The sequence below is a fragment of the Gorilla gorilla genome, chromosome 3, assembly GCF_029281585.2.
Source record: "Gorilla gorilla gorilla isolate KB3781 chromosome 3, NHGRI_mGorGor1-v2.1_pri, whole genome shotgun sequence".
In the NCBI taxonomy this organism is placed as follows: Eukaryota; Metazoa; Chordata; class Mammalia; order Primates; family Hominidae; genus Gorilla; species Gorilla gorilla.
In genome coordinates, this window is record NC_073227.2 from 71328562 (window position 1) to 71347338 (window position 18777).

The following is an 18777-nucleotide window of genomic DNA, read 5'->3' on the forward strand; positions in this document are numbered from 1 at the left end:
AAAACTGTACCTGCTGTGAGGATACACCTGGTGTGAGCTGGGAGGGGAGAAGGAGCAAGGGATATTTGAGAAGCTGTTTGCTCAACTGCGATGGGTGCCACTGGTGTCATATAAGGGGCTCTGTTATCTACAGAGGATTCCCTAGTGACCTGCACAGGAACGAGGAAGAGTCTTCTGCCATGAAGACCCTACTGTTAGAGCGAAATCCTTTTTTCACTACTTCTCTTTGGTGTTCCTTTCTTCTTGTCTCTTCCTCTTCCACCACCTCCCAAATGTTTGTTTGTTTTCGCATCCCCTGTGCTTTGTTGAGAGATTTTGCTGCGATGTGGGAAATCCCAGGGAACAAACCCACAGTGGTCAGGTCTAGGGTGAGGTCCTAGACCTTCCTTTCAAGGGGTACCTATTAACCGGGCATAAACACTTGCTTAGCTCCATGTGGCATTGAGCGCCTCCTTTCGCATTCAACCCTGATCTCTGAGGGCCTCTTTACCAGTTTCCCTCTAGGAGAAGTTTTTTCTTTTAGCCCCTACTCAGAAAAAGAACCGTAGTGCCTCTGCCAGCGTCTCAGTTCTCCCTCTCAACTCCTGACTGAAGCTGTTTCACAGTCACCTGATCTAGACTGGGAAAAGCACCTCTGTCTCTGAAACAATAGTCAGTTTCTCTCTCCTCTCCACCTGCTTTCTTTCTCTGTCTCCTTTGTCTTTCCCTTCCATCTCCCCTTACCCTAATCCGACACAAACAAGTCTCTTGGCTGTCCCTCTCTTCAATTTTTACAACTTTTATCATGACCACCCCCACTCCCAGATTCCTGGTCTCTCAGCCTTTTCTGTGCAATCCCAAATTCATATGCTTTTCTAAAAGTGTAATTAACTGATATTTATTGAGAACATAATATGTACTAGAGGCTTTATATATATTAACTCATGTAATCATTGAAAAAAATCATGTGGAGTAGGTGTTATTATCTGTATTTTTTAAATGAGAAAATGGAAGTTCAAAGCTATATGATAATTTGCCCAAGATCACAAACTGGTGATTTCAGCAGAGCTAAAATTCAAATCAGGTCTGACTCAAAACCTCATGAGTTTCACTTTGCATTGTATACATTTTTTTCTGATTATGAAATGTTTTCATAGAAAATGTGAATAACTCAGAAAAACGAAGATGCACCCTCCTATATTTCTACATCCTGATTATTACTATTTATGATTTCTGTTCTGTCCTTATCTTATGCAGTTTAACATACATAGTTATGAAATTGGCACATATATATGAGTATATATTAATATATTATGCATATATATACATAATATTCTGTACTATTTTTACCTAGCATTATCTTATTTTTCATATCACTAGATAGTTCTCAAAAATGAAATTTTAAAAGAAAAAACAAAATGAGATTTTAAAAGAAAAAATAAAAAATAGAAACGTGGTTGAATATAATATGCTGTATTATATTCAACCATGTTTCTATTATTAGTGTTTTATTTTTTCATTTAAAAACTTTATAAGTAATGCTGGGATAATAATACTTATAAAAAAGTTTTGGAGCTCCTATTTGATTATTTTTTAAATACTGGAAGTAAACATTTTAGGTGTATAATACTTTCAAGATTCTTGACCTATGTCCACAAATTAAATTCAAGAAAAACTATACTTATTCACATTGTTATCAGAAATATATAAAGTCATCTCCCAGAAACCTTCTAACAATAAACTCTTAAAAATATTTGTCAGTTGTTTGCTGACAACAATCACATCACTGTTTAGATTTGTAAATTCTTGGATTCCTATTAAATAGAATATTTTTCAAATGTTTACTGTTCATTTACATTTCTTCTCAGTTTCCTTTTTTTAGAGCAGGGGCTGGCAAACTACAGCCCATGGGCCAAATCTGTTTTTGTAAATAAAGTTTCATAGGGTCTCAGCCATACCCTTTCATTTATGGAAATGCTCCCTTGCAGTTCTGCAGAGATGGGTAGTCATGATAGAAACTGTAGGGTTCCATAAATCCTAAAATATTTCCCAGATGGACGTTTATGGGAATGTTTACCCACCCCTGTTCTAGAGAACAGACTCCTGTTTTGGCAATCTCTTATTCCCTTTGTCTTGGGTTTTCAGTACTTTCCCTGTATGTCTCAGGCTGATTTTTTTTTTTTTTTTAAACTCTCTTACTGTCAGTAAGAGAGACATGTTTGGACTAGATGCTTGCCAATAGGTAGGATGCAGGGATTTCCATTGGTCGCCCTTGTTGACCACCAGCCTGCTTGTTGAATCCCTTCTCAGGTCTACAGAAAAGTGATTGTGTATTTTGTTGTCTAATTTCCAGCGTCCAGCTGGTGCTCATGTAACATAGCTCTGGGTTCCAAGGGAGGATTTTCTGTCTTCGTCCATAGATTGTTTCTCTAATATAAATCATTAATAAAGTCATTGGTAATTCTATTGCTTTTGAAAGACAATACAATTTTTAAAAGCATGGATCCTAGAACCAGATTGTTTGGTTGAAAGATCAGATCTGCCACTTACTAGCAGTGTGAATCTGGATACATTTTTTCCTTGTGCCACTTTCTCATCATCTGTAAAAATCATAGGGCTTATGCTATTACATTCCTCACAAGGGACATGGAGGAGACAGTGCTCATTGAGATATTCATGAGCTTCCCAACATTTCCCAGCCTCCCTTGCTGTGACTGGGGCCATTTGACTAGTTCTAACTGGTGGACTGGGGGTAGAAGTATCATGTGTCATTGCAAGGCTGAGGCAGTTAAGAGCTGCTTTGCCTTCTACCACAGAGCACTTGGGTGGTATCACAAGATGCAGAGAGCCTGAATCCTTGAGTTACCAGGTAGAAGAGAGTCTCTGCTTGCCTAAATCAAACTTGGCATGAGCAAGAAATAAACTTGTGTTGTGCTAACTTAATTACTGACATTTTGGAGTTTTAAATTTCTTTTTCCTACGGCATAGTTTATGCTAGTCTAATATAGGATTGTCCTCAGAACTAATTAATACATAAAATGCACATTAAGTTCTGTAAAAACGTTTTCTTTTCTTACTCCTCTTCTTCTTATTATTAAAAGGACCACAATTCTTAGAATTGACTCTTTTGTTTTCCACTCACATCTTTATTATTTTATTTATTACTTATGAGGAGCCAGCCTTATGTAATGCATTTGCTACACACACACACACACACACACACACACACACACACACACACACACACACCCATGATGCTGTTTTAGGGAGGTTGTGTCTCCAAATAAATCTAGAAATTTGGGTTGGGGTGGGGGAAGAAAGAGTTCTATGTCCATCTCAAAAGACAGCACTCACATATTCAATTCTTCTTAGACAGACTCTGTATCTCTGAGCAAGATAAATTAATCTATGTGTCTTTCTGCCTTCTCTCAGGCTGCTGGAGTTGCTCTGCTTCATGAGAAAAGCATAGGCCAACCACCATTTTGTTTTCTCAATACACGTCCTTGCAGATGAACACCTCAAACCACATGCTTTACAGTTAGTAGACATTTCTCCCACATCCTGCAGCGGGTGTTTTATCTTTCAGTGTTAGCATTTTCATCTTTTTTGTTGGTCTTCGTTGGTTCTTTATTAAACCATCAGTCTTGTTTCTTAGGGTCACACATCTCAGGCCTTGATGAACATTCATTTAGCCATGCCTCTTATGTGGAGTACATTCAATCCATACATTCTCAATAAAGTTTTTTGCCTCCTAAACTTGCTTGTTTTGAATGTTCTTTCATTTGTTGGAACACAGAACACAATGTTCTTTCATTTGTTGGAACACAGAACACAGATATAATTTAGAGAGTTGCTGGTGTTCAGTATTCTCTGTCCCTCATATTGTTGTTCATTCCAAATAGTAAACCATCCTATGTTTCTTTCTTAAGATAACCAAGTTATGATCTAACTTCATTATTCTTGGATAACGTAACTCGATTATTCACTGTCTACATCTTGAGCCCCAGTGTGCATCATCTCTTCATGCTATTTTGGAGTCAGTAAATTTAAGAAAGTATAAATGTGCCAATCATTCAACTTTGGTGGAAAAATGAGTAGGGGGCAAATCCTAAAGGGCCATAAATGGCAAACCCAAGGTCATTAGAATTTTGTACCATAGGGAACCTGGTAATTTGGTGCAATATACATTATGGAAAGGTGATCCTGGTAAGAAACGTGGAAGTCAGTAAAGAGGAGAAAGATGATAAGGCCTTGGACAAAAGGGAGTGGGAATGCGGATAGAACCCCAGAGCATTTGGTTTACCCATTCAACCTTCAGGAAATAGAGAGGAGAGAGATCATAGTTGAGAGGAATGTAGAATTGATAGGACTTGGTATCGGGTTGAAGAAGCCAGAGATATGTGACTCCAGGTTTTTGATTTGAGTCACTGTGAGTACTGGTGTCGTTTATTTATCAAAACTCAGCTCACGTGAAGAGAAGATTTTTAGAGAACATAATGTATTTATTTATTGGTTGTGTCGTATTTGAGATATCTTTGGGACATTCCGTGGAGAAGTGTGAAAGACATTTGTACATATAGGCCCAGAACTCAGAGAAGGGAACCGAAGTAGAGAGGAACAGCAAATCAGCTCAGGTAATCAATCCTCAGCTTTGAACAAATAGCTGGGGTGTGGCAGCGCTACAGGGAGAGCCCTGAGAGGTGTGAAGGAGCAGCTGGGCCAACCTGCCAGGTGGCTGCAGTGTCACCAAAGGATGACATTAATCTGCTGTGCAGTGTGAAACTTAGGGACTCCCTGACATTCTAAAGGAAAGAGAATATTGAATGGGGAGGGAGTAGGTTTTCTGCAGTTTAGTTGCTGAGCTTTGGAGCCAGCAAAAGCTGACATATTAATGTGATCTCATTAGCACCCACATGCAGAAAAGCTTCCCCATTTAATCTTCAGCCATTATCTTACTATTCAGGACAGGAAGGCCTCCTACTTACCTCTTCAGAGCATTCCCTTGGTCTTTCTCTCCTTTCATCCACACAGAGACTGTTGCCCCAAATGGCAGCAGCATATTGTGGAAATAGCTGGGGCTATGGATACTTTTAATTCTGAACTGAAATGCTGGGTAGAAACTTACTAGCTATGGAAAGCTCCTTAAACTACTTTGCTTCTTTGAGCCTCCGTTTCCTTTTTTGTAACCTCACATGTTGAGAAGATGAAATGATACAAATATTTGGTGCAGATCGATTTCTTTCTTTTAATTGATTAGTACTTTTTTGCTTTAAAGTAAAAGCAAAGTAGTGAGTTAACATCTCATCCAGAGACATTTGTTTTCTTTTCCACAAAAGAGTACTTTCAGAAATACAAATCAAAACTATAATGAGATATCATCTTACCTCAGTTAAAATGGTTATTAATATGTACTATTAATATGTACCCACAAAAATTAAAAGTTAATATGTACCCACAAAAATTAAAAATAAAAAAATTTTAAAATAAAAGTAATGTGATTTTTTTTTTTTTTAAAAAGAGTGTTTTCATACACCTTCTGGCAAAAGTTGTAGTAACTTTCATTGAGGTACAAGAACCTCACCCTCATTTTAACGAGTGTTGGTTTCAGCTTCCAGTCGATATGTATCTGATAGAGTCTGATTAATTAACTGGATTATCCTTTCAATTTGACGAAGTTTCAGAAAACCATTGTTCAACAGAACAGATGGGTCCTCTCCTCCTTTTTATGTAAGCTTGCAAACTGCAGTCAAATCCGCTGATAATTCAATCTTGTCTGACACAACTTTGTTTTTCTGAACACCATGGCGGAAGATCACTGTTGCTTCTGCTGCTTTTTCTGCCCAGGAGGGCCTCATCTACCTCATTCATCTCCTTAAGGTTTGTAATCTCAAATTTCTGTTTTATTTACTTGCTGTGATTGTTGACTGAATTTCATATCCTATCAGTAGAACGTGGTCTGGGAAACCATGTGAATTCCTTTATCTTTTGTAAGTGGTATAGAAATTTTATTGGGATGTTCACATGCCTGATAAAGGGTAGGGCTCTGTCCACCAAAACTCTTGTGGTCATAACGTGGTTACAGCTGCAATGGGAAAAGTAGTTTCCAAACTACTCAAGATGAATTTTAGTGCTTCCTGTAGTCTTCCATCCAGCTTCTTCAGGCCAGATTCTTAAACAATGTGGGGTCTTATCTTCATCGTTGTTAGCCTAGGTCCAATGACACTGAGGGTATTTGGGAGAGCTCATTCATAATTCCTGATCTTGCATTCTAAAGATACCTGGAAGGTGAAACTTACGTCTTGAGGGTATTTCCAAAGTGAAAGCCATTCTCTCTTGGCCAGCTTTGTGGGCTTGCTAGGAAAACGAACCATTGCCATAACCTTTAGCATCCATGTTATCATCTGACATTTCTTTGTCCCTTTTAAGAGTTAAATATTCACAGTTTTATATTTCAAAGTGGCCTATATCATACTATGAAGAACACTTTGTTTCATCTTAATCACCTTCAGAAAAATGACCCAAGGTACTACCCTTAGATGCTCATAGGCACTTTCCTCATAAGTCCTGTTATTCTAAATACTTAAAATTATGAACTAGTAAAATATTATTTTACAACTTCTGTGAATAGCATCTTAGTTTACTGAAAGGCTTTTTTATGTAACCATGGATTCTTTTTTTTTTTTTTTGTCTTTAGAGTTGACCTTCTATTTTCTGAAGTTACTTTAAGCATCATGTTTCAGAAGGAAAACAAGCCTGGCATAGAAACCACTTCAGCGCCTGTTTATCCAGCACGCAGGGTGAGGACACTATTAGGCGTGAAAAAACAATTTCATGGGTATTAGGCTATAGTTCCAGGACTCACCTTCAAGGACTGAGGGTCTTAGGCTGCTGCTATGAGGATGTCAATGCCAGTGTCCCTGAGGAAGAGGCTAGATTGAATATTGCTGAATTTGTTTTCTGAATAAATATTTAGAAACAGCCACCTTTCACTTTTCATCTTTTTGCCTGCACACCTGATTAAACATTTATAAAAATAACTGCAAAGTGAAATTATCACCACAATGAGGACCAGATGCAATTGTACCTCCTGGAGAAGAGAGTGAAGTGGATGTGGAAGAAAAAAGCATGTAGGGATGATCAGGAACGGAGACACGTGGGGGCGATGAGAGATGGGTCTCAGCAGAAGGCTGGGGAGGTCATTCTGGAACTATTCCTGTCTCTCGACCAGGCCTGGCAGGCTCAGGCTGAGCCAAGAACTCATAAATACCTCTAGTAAGTGAGTTAATCATTTAATAAATACGGAAACTATGCATGGGCCTCAAGGTTAAAGGTGAATGGGCAGGGTTTCAAAAACAATTTCATTAAGTAGACAATAATAGACTACAACTAATGGCTTGTGTTCCCACATTAAAACAAAAAACTGGTTCAAATGAACTAATGCACCCTGGGTTCAAAATAATAAAAAGATATTGGAAGACTGAGAAAAACTGAAATATTAAGATATAAGTAAAAGAACCATATGATATGTAGCATATAGCAGATATTGGAAAGCTACTTGTGTATATATTAATCTTGCTGAATAGAGATAGTGGTTCTATGAGGTCAGGGCCTTGTCTTCATATTTCTGTTCCTCACAGCATGTGTGATTAAGTTGAATTCAATACACGGGAATTCAATTCAATTCCAAGTAACACTTGCATTGTGGTTATGCATTTTGTAATCCAGAAAAAAATCAATAAAATTGTCTATAGTATCAATAATTCCTTACATTGGATTTAATTTACCTGCACCTCCAAATTGAGAAAAAGGAAATGATACGCTCATTATTTAATAAGATTAAAGTGTATGTATTAAGCAACTGGAAGAAATCCAGCTGTGATGTTTCACCCAGCAAAGTCAAGCGGACTGAAAATGAAGAATTGCTAACAGCAGCAACAGCATCAAAACACTCAGAGGAGAGATGCTGTTATAAGTGTTTTACATGTTAATACATTTAATCATCATAAAATCCTATATGGTAGGAACTGCTATTAACCTCATTTTACAGAGAAAGAAACAGAAGCACAGAGAGGCCACATTACTTGTGCAAAGTCATTCAACTTAGGCTCCAGAATCTCTGCTGTGGACTCCTGCATGACTGTACTGCGAAATGGGATGGAATAAAGGTAGAAGCAAAATACCATGAAATTACAAGATGATAGGGAGTGTTTCATCTGATAAATTCAAGGAAGCCTTTATAAAAGAGGTGCCATGTAAGTTGAAAGAGTAGGTTAAATTTCAGCAGATGGAGAAGAAAGCATGTCTTTAAAACAATTGTGGACTTGGATGGAGGAATAGAGGAAATAAAGGTGGATATTTCAGAAGAAAGAAAGAAATGAGAAAGAATATGGAGAAGGAGAAGCTCAAGGCTATTTGGGGAAACAGTGGATAAGGCAGTTTGGCTGGAGAAGACATTTGTATTGCTGATGCAGGAGACCACCTGAGAAAGGTATGGATGAGGGAGGTATAAACTTCGCTCCTTAAGGCAGTGGAGGCAACGGGAAGCTATTGAAAACTGTTCAGCTAGGAAGTGACATAAGTAGAAAATTTTCATGGCTGCCTCTCTATCAAAAATTAGCCTGAAAACTTGGAAATCCATCCTGCCTGATCACTGAGTTTAGTTGGAAGTCAAGGCCAAATAGTGTGGATTTCAAAAGACTCAGATCTTAGCTGTACAATTAGGCTATACTGTTTGCTTTATTTTATATGTGAAAGCGCTATTGTAGTTTCTAACACTTTGACATTTGCTTTTGATGATCAAAACATATGAAAATATTCCTGTCCTTATGGAGCATATAATCTAGTTGGATAAGATGCAATATACAAGCTAAAGTAGGTATAGCAAGGCATGGTGGTGTGCACCTACTCCCAGCTACTTAGGAGGCTGAGGTGGGAGGGTTGCTTGAGTCTGGGAGGTTGAGGCTGCAGTGAGCCATGATCACACCACTGCACTCCAGACTGAGTGGCAGAGCAAGATCCTGTCTCAAAAAGAAAAAAAGATAAAATAGGTAAAAAGAATATAATTAAATATCAATTAAATAAATTATATATTAAATATTAAACAAATATTCCTTAAAGAATATTAATATTCTATAATATTATATTCAATAATAATATTAAAAGAATATGCAAATTATAGTGATAAAAGGAAAGAAAACAATAAGAAGGGAAGAGGGACACAAAGGGTGGGCATGTTGAAATTTAGATGTAGTTTCAGGAAAAACTTCTCTAAGAAAGTGACCTTCAAGTAAAGACTTAAAGGAGTTGAGAGGGAATTGTGTGAATATTTAGGGGAAGAGCACTCCAGGAAGAGGAAAGAGCAAGTGCAAAGGCCCTGGGGTGGAGGCATGCCGGGAATATCTGACCAAGGAGGCCAAGAGACTGGAGTAGAGAGAATAAGGGTGTTAGTAAGTGGGATACAGTGAGTGAGAGGCAGATCACATAGGCCACACAGGGCACAAGGGCACAGCTTTTATAGCTACTGTGGTTATGGAGCAGAGGATTAACATGATCTGACTGATGTTTTAATTGGATCAGTTGGCTAACATGTTAAGAATGGGCTGTGAGGATAAGGGTGGGGTAGGAAGCAAAGTCAGGAAGGAGGTATACTTGTTAAAAGTAGTGTGGTAGCAATGGAGGTGGTATTAAATTCTGAATATCTTTTGAAGATAGAGCCTATAGAATTTTCTGATAGATAAGATGTGGAGTGTAAGAGGAAGAGAGAAGTCAAGAATAGCACTATGGATTTTTGCCTGCGTGACTGGATTATGGGAGGATTATGGGAGGAGTTTCTTTTTTGGTAGTAGTGGAGGGAGAGTTATCAAGGGCTCAGTTTTGGAGGAGATTGGTTGGAGATGTCTATTGGACATTCCAGTAGACATTTCGGACAGGAAGGTTGATGTAAGATCTGGAGTTCAGGAAAGGGGTTTAGGCTAGAGACACACATGTTGGAGTTGTAGCACACGGATGGTATGAAAGCCATAACCTGGATGAGATCACCCAGGGAATGAGTGTCCATAGGAATGAGGAGGCCCAAGTACTGATCCATGGGCACTGAACAATCAAGGATTGGAAGGATGAGGACAACCAGCAGAAGAAGCTGAGAAGGAATGGCCAGGGAGGTAGGAGGAAAACCAAGTGAGTGTGACGTCCTAAAAGCCAAGAGAAGAAAAGGTTTCAAGGAGAAGAAAGTTATCAACTGGGTCAAATGTTGCTGATGGGGTAAGTCAGATGGGACCAAACTTAGCAACACGGAGGCCGTCATGACATGGAAAAGAGTAGCCAAGGTCAAAAGGAGAGAGGGTGGCTGTGTTGAGAGGCTGACCTTTTAGCAATATCATTCTCTTGGCTCAACATCTTCTTAGGTGAGTGCCTGGGGGAGAAAAAGCCCCTTTTAAAAGAGTACTTCCAGGGAGCTCTGCCCTTGCATGGCTTTCACAATGTGTTCGTTTGTGGATTTAAGTGTTTTCTTGCCAGTAAATTCATTGATTGAACCTTCCTTTGGGCCAAAGCATGGTGCTAGATGTTGTGCTGGTAAGGGTAGAGGAAATTCAGAGAAATAGAAGACGTCATGCCAGTGGTCGCTATAGTGCCCATCACACTTCCCCTTCCCTCACTTCTGGAAACATGTCTGTGCGGTTTGGATGTGGCTAAAGCTACCTTACCCCCAGCCAAGAGCAGGCAAGTGACCTAGGTCTGGCTAAACAGAATGGCGCCTGCAACAGTGAATGGTTCAAGGACCATGCAGCCACCATCTCACCAAAAAGCTCCACCCTCTTGCCCAATAGTGTGCCTGGCTTGGGGAGTTGGGGGGTGAGTGGGGTGAGTGGGCTGGAATGGGGAGAGGTCTTCACCTCCCCCTAAAGGCCAAAAACTGTCAATGCACATAACCCAGGAGGCTGGGTGGCTTCCGGAGGGCAAATGGCAGGCTCCATTCCATCGAGGAGTGGGCAGTTACTGCGGGGAGGTCCCTGGCAGTAGGGCAAGTCATATGGAGAACCTCCCTTTCCGACTGTCTCCCGACAGCTGACTCAGTAAGTACTTCAATGGAGCGACCTCAAGAGTGGCCTGGCTGTTCTGCATTATCAGCGTCCACTACAAAGCCACATGATAAATGACGGCCTGTTTCCTCGCTTCTGTTTGTAAGGGCATCACGAAAGGACATCACACTCAACAGACGTGCTGGGCCAGCTCTCCCCCTGCCCACAGCCTCCACCCCGCCACGAGGCGCTCCCCAGTGTGTGATTGATCACGGGGATGGCACAGCTCCAGCCCTCGCTGAGGAGAGAGGAAGGCTGGGCAGTGGGGATTAAAGGGGATGGAAAAGTTAAAAGTGAGAATTTTTATTTTTGCAATGTGCCCCTCTGCTAACCATTAGTTCAAAGCTTCCTGAATGGAAACAAATCAGGAAATAGCAGTGGGACTAATAAACTCTTACTGGGGAACAGCTGGGGATAGCATTGGGGATCATGAATAATACCACTATTGTGTTGGACCTTGGGCCATACGTAAACTTGGCTAATATTCATGTTTCTCCCAATATCCGCATAGTAGTCCCACAGTTTATTTTTCTGGACAATGAAAGTGAAATTCCGGCTGAGCACAGTGGCTCATGCCTATAATCCCAGCTTTTGGGAGGCCAAGGTGGGAGGATAGCTTGAGCCCAGGAGTTCAAGACCAGCCTGGGCATCACAGGGAGACCCCTATCTTTATTTTTTTAAAAAGGAAGTGCAATTCCAAAAGTTAAGTGATTTATCCAAAGTAATACGCAATGAATCAAGACAGAACAAAAACTTGAAATTGTGTTCTTGCAATATAGTTTCTTCACCCCTCCAAGCAGGGTGTTCACTATGTGCTTGATTTTCCTGGCTGTGTCCTCCTATTACCCCTTCTGCCAGGGGAAATCCAGCTCATTGCAGTCTCAGCTCACATGGCTGACAATATTACTTCTTGACACTAAGCCACAAGATGAATACCCTGGAACCCCATTGCTTTCTCAGGTGATTGACCTGATCGACCTGATACTGCCTTAAGCAAAAGCACATCAGACCTTAAAGATTGTACCATTGTCTTTTATTCTCTTCTCCTTCTCTTTGTGATAGGGACTTTTGTTATCTTGATCTTCCAATTAAAAACTTTGTTTCTCACATTGATTTTAGCTTCTCTTTCTGTTCCCTCACTCATGCATTTGTATATCAAATGAATTTATGAAGCATCAATGTTTACTGAGCACTTACTATGTGCCAGGTGCCATGCTAAGTTCTGGAAGTACAGTGGCCCAATTTAGTCTGAGGGATTAAAAAATCTTTCCCTGAGGAGGACTGACTAAGCTGGGACTTGAAGAGAGCATAGGATTTAACCAGGTGAAGAGAGGGCCAGAAGAGTATTGCAAGGCAGCAGGTGTATACATTTGGAAGCAGTAAAAAGCAGGGCCCCTTAGAGAAATGTCAATGCCTTCAGTAAGCAAACCGGGGACTCAGAAAGATACAGCTCTAGAGGAAGGAAGGCTGCTGGGGAGTGTTGATTGTCTCCCAAGAACACTGGTGGATTAGTCCATTCTCACACTGCTATAAAGAACTGCCCGAGACTGGGTAATTTATAAAGGAAAGAGGCTGAATTGACTCACAGTTCAGCATGGCGGGGGAGGCCACAGGAAACTTACAATCATGGCACAAGGTGAAGGGGAAGTAAGGCACCTTCTTCACAAGGTGGTGGGAAGGAGCAGTGCTGAACTACGGGGGGAAAAGCCCCTTATAAAACCATCAGGTCTTGTGAGAACTCACTCACTGTCACAGAACAGCATGATTCAACTACCTCCCATTGGGTCCCTCCCACAACACGTGGGGATTATGGGAACTACAATTCAAGGTGAGATTTGGGGGGAACACAGCCAAACCGTATCAACTGGGAAGCTATGGGGGTTGTAAATACACAAGCTTCTAGCTCACCCTCTCTTATTCTAGAACCCTAATGGCTATGAGAGAGAAAGCCAAATGCATTTTGAAAGATCACCTGAACACCAGGTGCATTTTCTCAAAAACGCATCTACCCCAAGAGGAAGGGGTAGATGTGACTCTGCCTCTTCCTCTTTAACAATGGGGTTTGAATTCACAGATGATTACAGTAAATTCATCAGCCCCAGTGGAGGGAGGGGGAGGGTCAGTTCTGTGAGGTGTTGGTCATCACTTAGGTAGATCTAATTTCCAGAGTGGCCCTGAACAGAAAATGGTTAAGAGAACTCCAAGGACCAAGGTGATCAAGAGAAGGGCATTAGGCAACAAGCAAAGCCAAGAGGGAGCAATTCAGTCTGAAAGTTCTGTGAGCCAAGGCCAGATTCCAGGAGAGCTTCAGAACGTGCTGAGCCACACTCGTAACTGCAAGGGGATTCAAAACACGGGGATGGGGCCCCTTGTCTCCAGCTGATTTGTCTTGGGTGTGCCCTTTGGATTCCAGGTCTCATTCTCCACCCGGAGAGTGGAATCGTGGAAGCTGTTCCCTTTTGTTGAGGCTTTAACCTTTCCTTTCACTCCGGCTCACCCCAATTCCAAAAGCTGCCCATTTTTTCATCAACGAAACCATTTCATCATTGCTCCTTCTGCTTCAAAGCCACTCTCTCTGCTACCCACAGAGAATAACTAACTGCTGCCTTGTCTCAGACCTCCCTGACAGTGAAAGAGAGAGACACCAGATCTTGCTGTCAACTAATTATCATGGTCCTGCCTCAGGGCCTTTGCTCAGGCTGCTGTGCCAGCCTGGAAACTTTATCAACATATCTGCCTAGCTACTCCCTTCACAGTAAACCTGTGCTCAAATTTTACCTTTTTCCTAAGGCCTTCTCTATTGTATTTAATACCTTACTTGCCCAATCCCCCTACTCCACTTTACTTTTTCTTTTTTTATATACCTATCTTATAGCATATTAGCTAACTTATTTACTATGTTTATTGTTTATTTCACCCAACTAGAATATAAAGTTGCTGAGGGCATGGGTGTGACCCCAGAGCATACAGTAGTGCCTGGCTGCTGATTAAGTATCCATTGAGGGATGAATGCTCTTTCAGCCAGATAATGCATTACCTTCCCCATGATTACCTTTATGCTTATTGGCAGTGGATGCTAATATCATCAAGGTGCACTGTGTTATGTGGAGGTACCATCTCTGCTCCAGGATCCTCTGAAGTATTCTTGATATTCAGTACGTTCCTCCTGGACACATAGGAATAAAACAAAGGATAAATAATTAATCTCCGATAAGCATCAAGGATTAAAGAGAAAAGGGTTGATGCCAATAGGCAGATTTGTAAACAAATGCTTTTTAACTAGGGGTGGATTTCTGAGCCCTGAGAACTGTCCCTCGGTATGAACTCTCATGAAGTCAGAAGGTGGCAAGCCAGCAAACATGGACCATGCTGCAATCAACAAGGTCAGCAAAGAATTTACATGCAGGAAATCATCTATTTTTAATATTGCAATTGCTTTCCTGTTTTCCTTTATTGCAAATGTTACCACAGGAGCCCAATTCCAAGAGTTTTGTTTGAATGCTTTCCTCTCCTATTTTTCTTTTTTTTAAATTTGGATGCGACCTTGTATTTCCAGAGAGCAAATGTTCTCTTGTTATTTTAAGAAAACCAGGAGGCTGGGTCATCCGTCAGGCTGAACAATGCTGGACGGATCTAAAGTGTTGGGGTCCCAAGGGTGGTGATTCTAAGTGAGAAGGCTGAGAGTGAGCTCCCTCTGGGGAAATGTAAAAGGATATGCAACAAGCAAAGGGTTGAATTTGTGCTGGGTGAGCCAGCCCAGAGAAGCAGGAGATGTGTTGCCAAGCTGGCAGAACTTGCAGTGAGTATCCAATAGTCCAGCCCCCACCCCACTCCTACCTCACCACATCCCTGTGGAGTTGAAGAAAGACATTCCTTTCATGCCCAAAGCAGTCCAAGCCCCTCCTAGATTTTTCTGGCTAATTATCTGTTCTTCAGCTGAGGTTTTGTAGACCTTGTATTTTCCAAGCACTAAGATTGCAAAGTTTTGGCAACTGTTTGATTATCACTCAGCAATGAAACCTATTTGCTTTATCTTTTGATGATTAGCTCTTTGTAGTGCCATGGTTGGCAAAGGCTGGGAGGGAACAGAAGCAAACGTGGTCAAGAGATTTCCTGAACATAAATTCTTTCTTGTAATGCAATTAACATGGAGCCACTTCTTGGCCTGGCTAATGCAGAGTTCACTGTGTCCCAAAGCCCAAGGCTTGTCCTCACCTCGGTGTGGCTGAAGGAGTGGAGTTGAGTTGATGGATTCTTGATCCTTCTTGGAGTCTAATCCCTCATCTTCAATCAGCCTCCTTGGCCCCAGGTTATGCACCGTTTCAGCTCTGTGGCAGCAGTCCCAAGAAAGGCACTTCCCTCTCTGGGAAGCAGCCCCTGGACTTCCTGACTTAACCTTGCAGATGTTTCCGTAATTTCTCCTGGAAGTCTTGATGGTCTGGTGCCCCTGCAAGCCCTAGATTCTTGCCTGCAACCTCTTTCTATGTCTCGTGTTTGGTTTCTCTGAGTCATATTCAGATGCCCAGATTGGGTCCCTCTTTGCCAATGGCTGGATCTACCTATTTTTCTAGTGACTTTGACAGACTCCTGAGAGGAATGGTTTCATAGAAGGACTTTAAGCACACTCCTCTCTCACAAAGGCAAGGATTAGCATAGTAACTCAGACAGGAATGACTGCTGTGTACCTGACCCAGAACTTTTCATATTCAAAATGATTTCACACATTAATTGATTAATCCAAGTGGAGTTGAACAGTAAGCAACACTACCCTATACTAGAAGAGAGAACCTGCTGAGGGTAAATATTTCATCACCGGTCAGGGCAGAAGCCCAGGGAAGTGCTCTCACCACCGGTAGCATCTCCAGAGCAGGAGTTACATTTTAGAAAAACAAAGCCTCCTACCTTATAAGAACCAAGCATATAACCCCTTGTTCTAGTCACTCAGCACTGTTATCTCGGGTATCCATGTACTTTCAAAATGTTATTAGTTGAGCCATAACTGGCCTATTAATATCACATATCTTGTTCTACAAAGAATATATAGAAAATACATATAATAAAATACAAATTTAAAATTAAGTAGCAGCACTAGATAAATGAAATTAGAACAAGTGCGGAAGGGAGATGAGCAAACCTGAAAGATCTTACACACTTGCAATGACTGAGCAGTAAATTTGCCTCAGAGCTTCCTCGTGGTCAAAGCAGAGAAGGAAACATGGTCATTTATTATGCACTAATGGAAAAATACCTTTTCCTCAGCAAGTGAAGTATTTTGCTTTTAGTTCTGAAGGAGTTGTCTTATGAAGGGCTTTAGCAAATGAAGTAATGGTTTTTATAAAGTTATCTCCTTCATAATATATCTATTAAGTGAAACCTTGGGTAGGTCATGGAACCTCTCTGAACAGTGTTTTGCCATTGTGTCCATCCACTTTAGGGAATCCATCACCCATGCCTCGGCAGAGCTGAAGCTGATTCAGTTTGATGTATGTATCCAATGACTTCATGTGTGAAGCACATGTGTGCTAGGTCTTCTGGGAATATGAGATTAAAATATATATATATGGCTTTTGTTCCCTGGGTCCATAGCTCAGTGATGGGGAAAGAAATACACAAACAATTGTGTATACATTATACAAAGAAGCTTATTGTCTTAGTCGGTAAAGTTTGCTATAATAGAATACCATAGATTGAGTGGCTTAAACAACAGAAATTGATTTCCCATAGTTGTGGAGGCTGGGAAGTCCAAGATCAAGGTACTAGCTTGTTTGGTTCCTGGTGATGGCCTTCTTCCTGATTTGTAGGTGGTTGTCTTCTCATTGTGTCTCACGTGGTGGAGAACAGAGAGAGGAAGCAAGTTCTCGGGTCTCTTCTCATAAGGGCACTAATCCCATTCATGAGGGCTCCTCCTTCATGTCCTAATCACCTTCCACCCAAAGGCCCCACCTCCTATTACCATCAGCTTGGTGGTTACGATTTCAACATATGAATTTGAGGAGAACACAAAAATTTGTCCCTAACACTTGTGTTTAAAGTCACTATGTGTTTAATGATCAAAGGGCTGCTAGGTATCCTTGTGATGTAACTGTGTTATGAGGTTGGGCCCACATGTCTCTGAAATTACTCAGGAATGATGGCAGCTACAGATCCCAGGATTCTTTCTGACTAACTTGGTGAGATTTATGCCAATCCCTAACCTGACCTCTCTAGCCAGGTACTCAGAGCTCCCTGTAGGCAGACCTGGGCCACATGCCCACCCTGGGGGTCTGGGTATGCTTCATTAAACCACAGAAACTGTGACAAGGAAGGTGCAATTGTCACAGGGAAGACGTGGGTTCTATTACCAAAGTAAGGGCTTCTGGGAAGCACAAAGCCACAAATGTCTACTACCTGTCTTTTTCCTTTTCAAACACAGTTTATATTTGCTAATCTGGATAATTTAGTTTCTTCTGAGATCCGTGTGACCCAGAATTAGTTATTATTTTTAGTTGAGTTTGGGCAAGACACAGAGGACATATATCATTCACTTTTCTTATTATTGGGAGAGAAACAGTTAACTATAATGAAGTGGCCATTCTACTTCCTTTTCTGGCAAAAGTGGCTTAATTTATAAAATGTTCCCTATCACCTGGCCGCTGTTACCAAGGAAGCTTGGTGGAAACATTCCAGCACTTGTGTAATTCCTTAAATCCTGCACTATATTAGCCACCAGACCCTTCTTGGGTCACTTGACCCTCAAAGAGCAAGACTGAAAAAAAAAAAAACCATATACACTAAAAGGCTTACTGTGAAAAATTAATCAGCTCTTGATATGTATTATGGCATAGGACCAAGGAACACTTTCACGTGTATACTGGGTAGGGAGGAGCCCCCTTATGAATATACAGTGAACCCAAGGGAACCTGGAGACTGCATCTTTGACATAAATTATTTTCTTCTCCCAACGTGGATTGGATGTTCACTCTTACTCAGTTTCATACTGCAAGTGTGAGAGGACAGGTGGCTTGACGAAACTCCTCAGAGATCTGTCTCTCTATTTAGATCACATGGTATGTGTTGAATATTTGTACAAGTCAGAGGAATGTACGAGTAGTGGCACAAGCAATGTGAAATGAAGAACCATCTTCAAATATCACTTTTTTCCCAAAGCCAGTTTTCTCCACTGCATATGTAATATGTCATTATGGAAACACATACTTGAGATGTGTTAGCCACTATACATATATGCAGAACAGACTTACCTACCCAATTTTATAGTAGTCTAGAAATCCCTTTTTCCCCAAAGATCCACTTGAAAAATGTCCCCTAAGATATCTCTTTGAATCTCAAATTCAACACGTCTAAAAGATCTCGAATCATCTCTTCTCTCCTCACTCCCTTTTCTCTAACTGTATATCAATCTTCTTGTTTATCAATCTGTCTTCCCTTCAGTAAGTATCTACTGAGCTCCTTCAGTGCAGCCATTACTAGGCAAGCACCAGGTGTATGATGGGGAGAAATAGCAGGCACTGTCCCTGCTTATGAAGGTTCCTATCTGATAGAGGAGACAGTTGTTACTCAAACAATCATAGACACAAATGAGGAAGTATAAACATAACAAGATCTAGAAGGAGGAGTAAGCCCAGTTGATCTTTCCCTCATAATTACCCCTGAGTCTATTCCTTCTTCCCCTTCACCATGGCCAAAAGCCTTGGTCATTTCACACCTAAATCACACCAAAGAC

At 40.9% G+C, this 18777-nt stretch overlaps 1 long non-coding RNA gene across 1 annotated transcript in view; it reads right to left on the minus strand.

Annotated features, from left to right (window-relative positions):
• The window catches only part of LOC129532913 (uncharacterized), a 65886-nt gene that overhangs the window by 16804 nt on the left and 30305 nt on the right, over nucleotides 1-18777 (minus strand). Inside the window, exon 2 of the long non-coding RNA XR_008678846.1 lies at nucleotides 14110-14223. This is a non-coding gene — a long non-coding RNA (uncharacterized lncRNA). The remainder of the gene's footprint in view (nucleotides 1-14109; nucleotides 14224-18777) is intronic.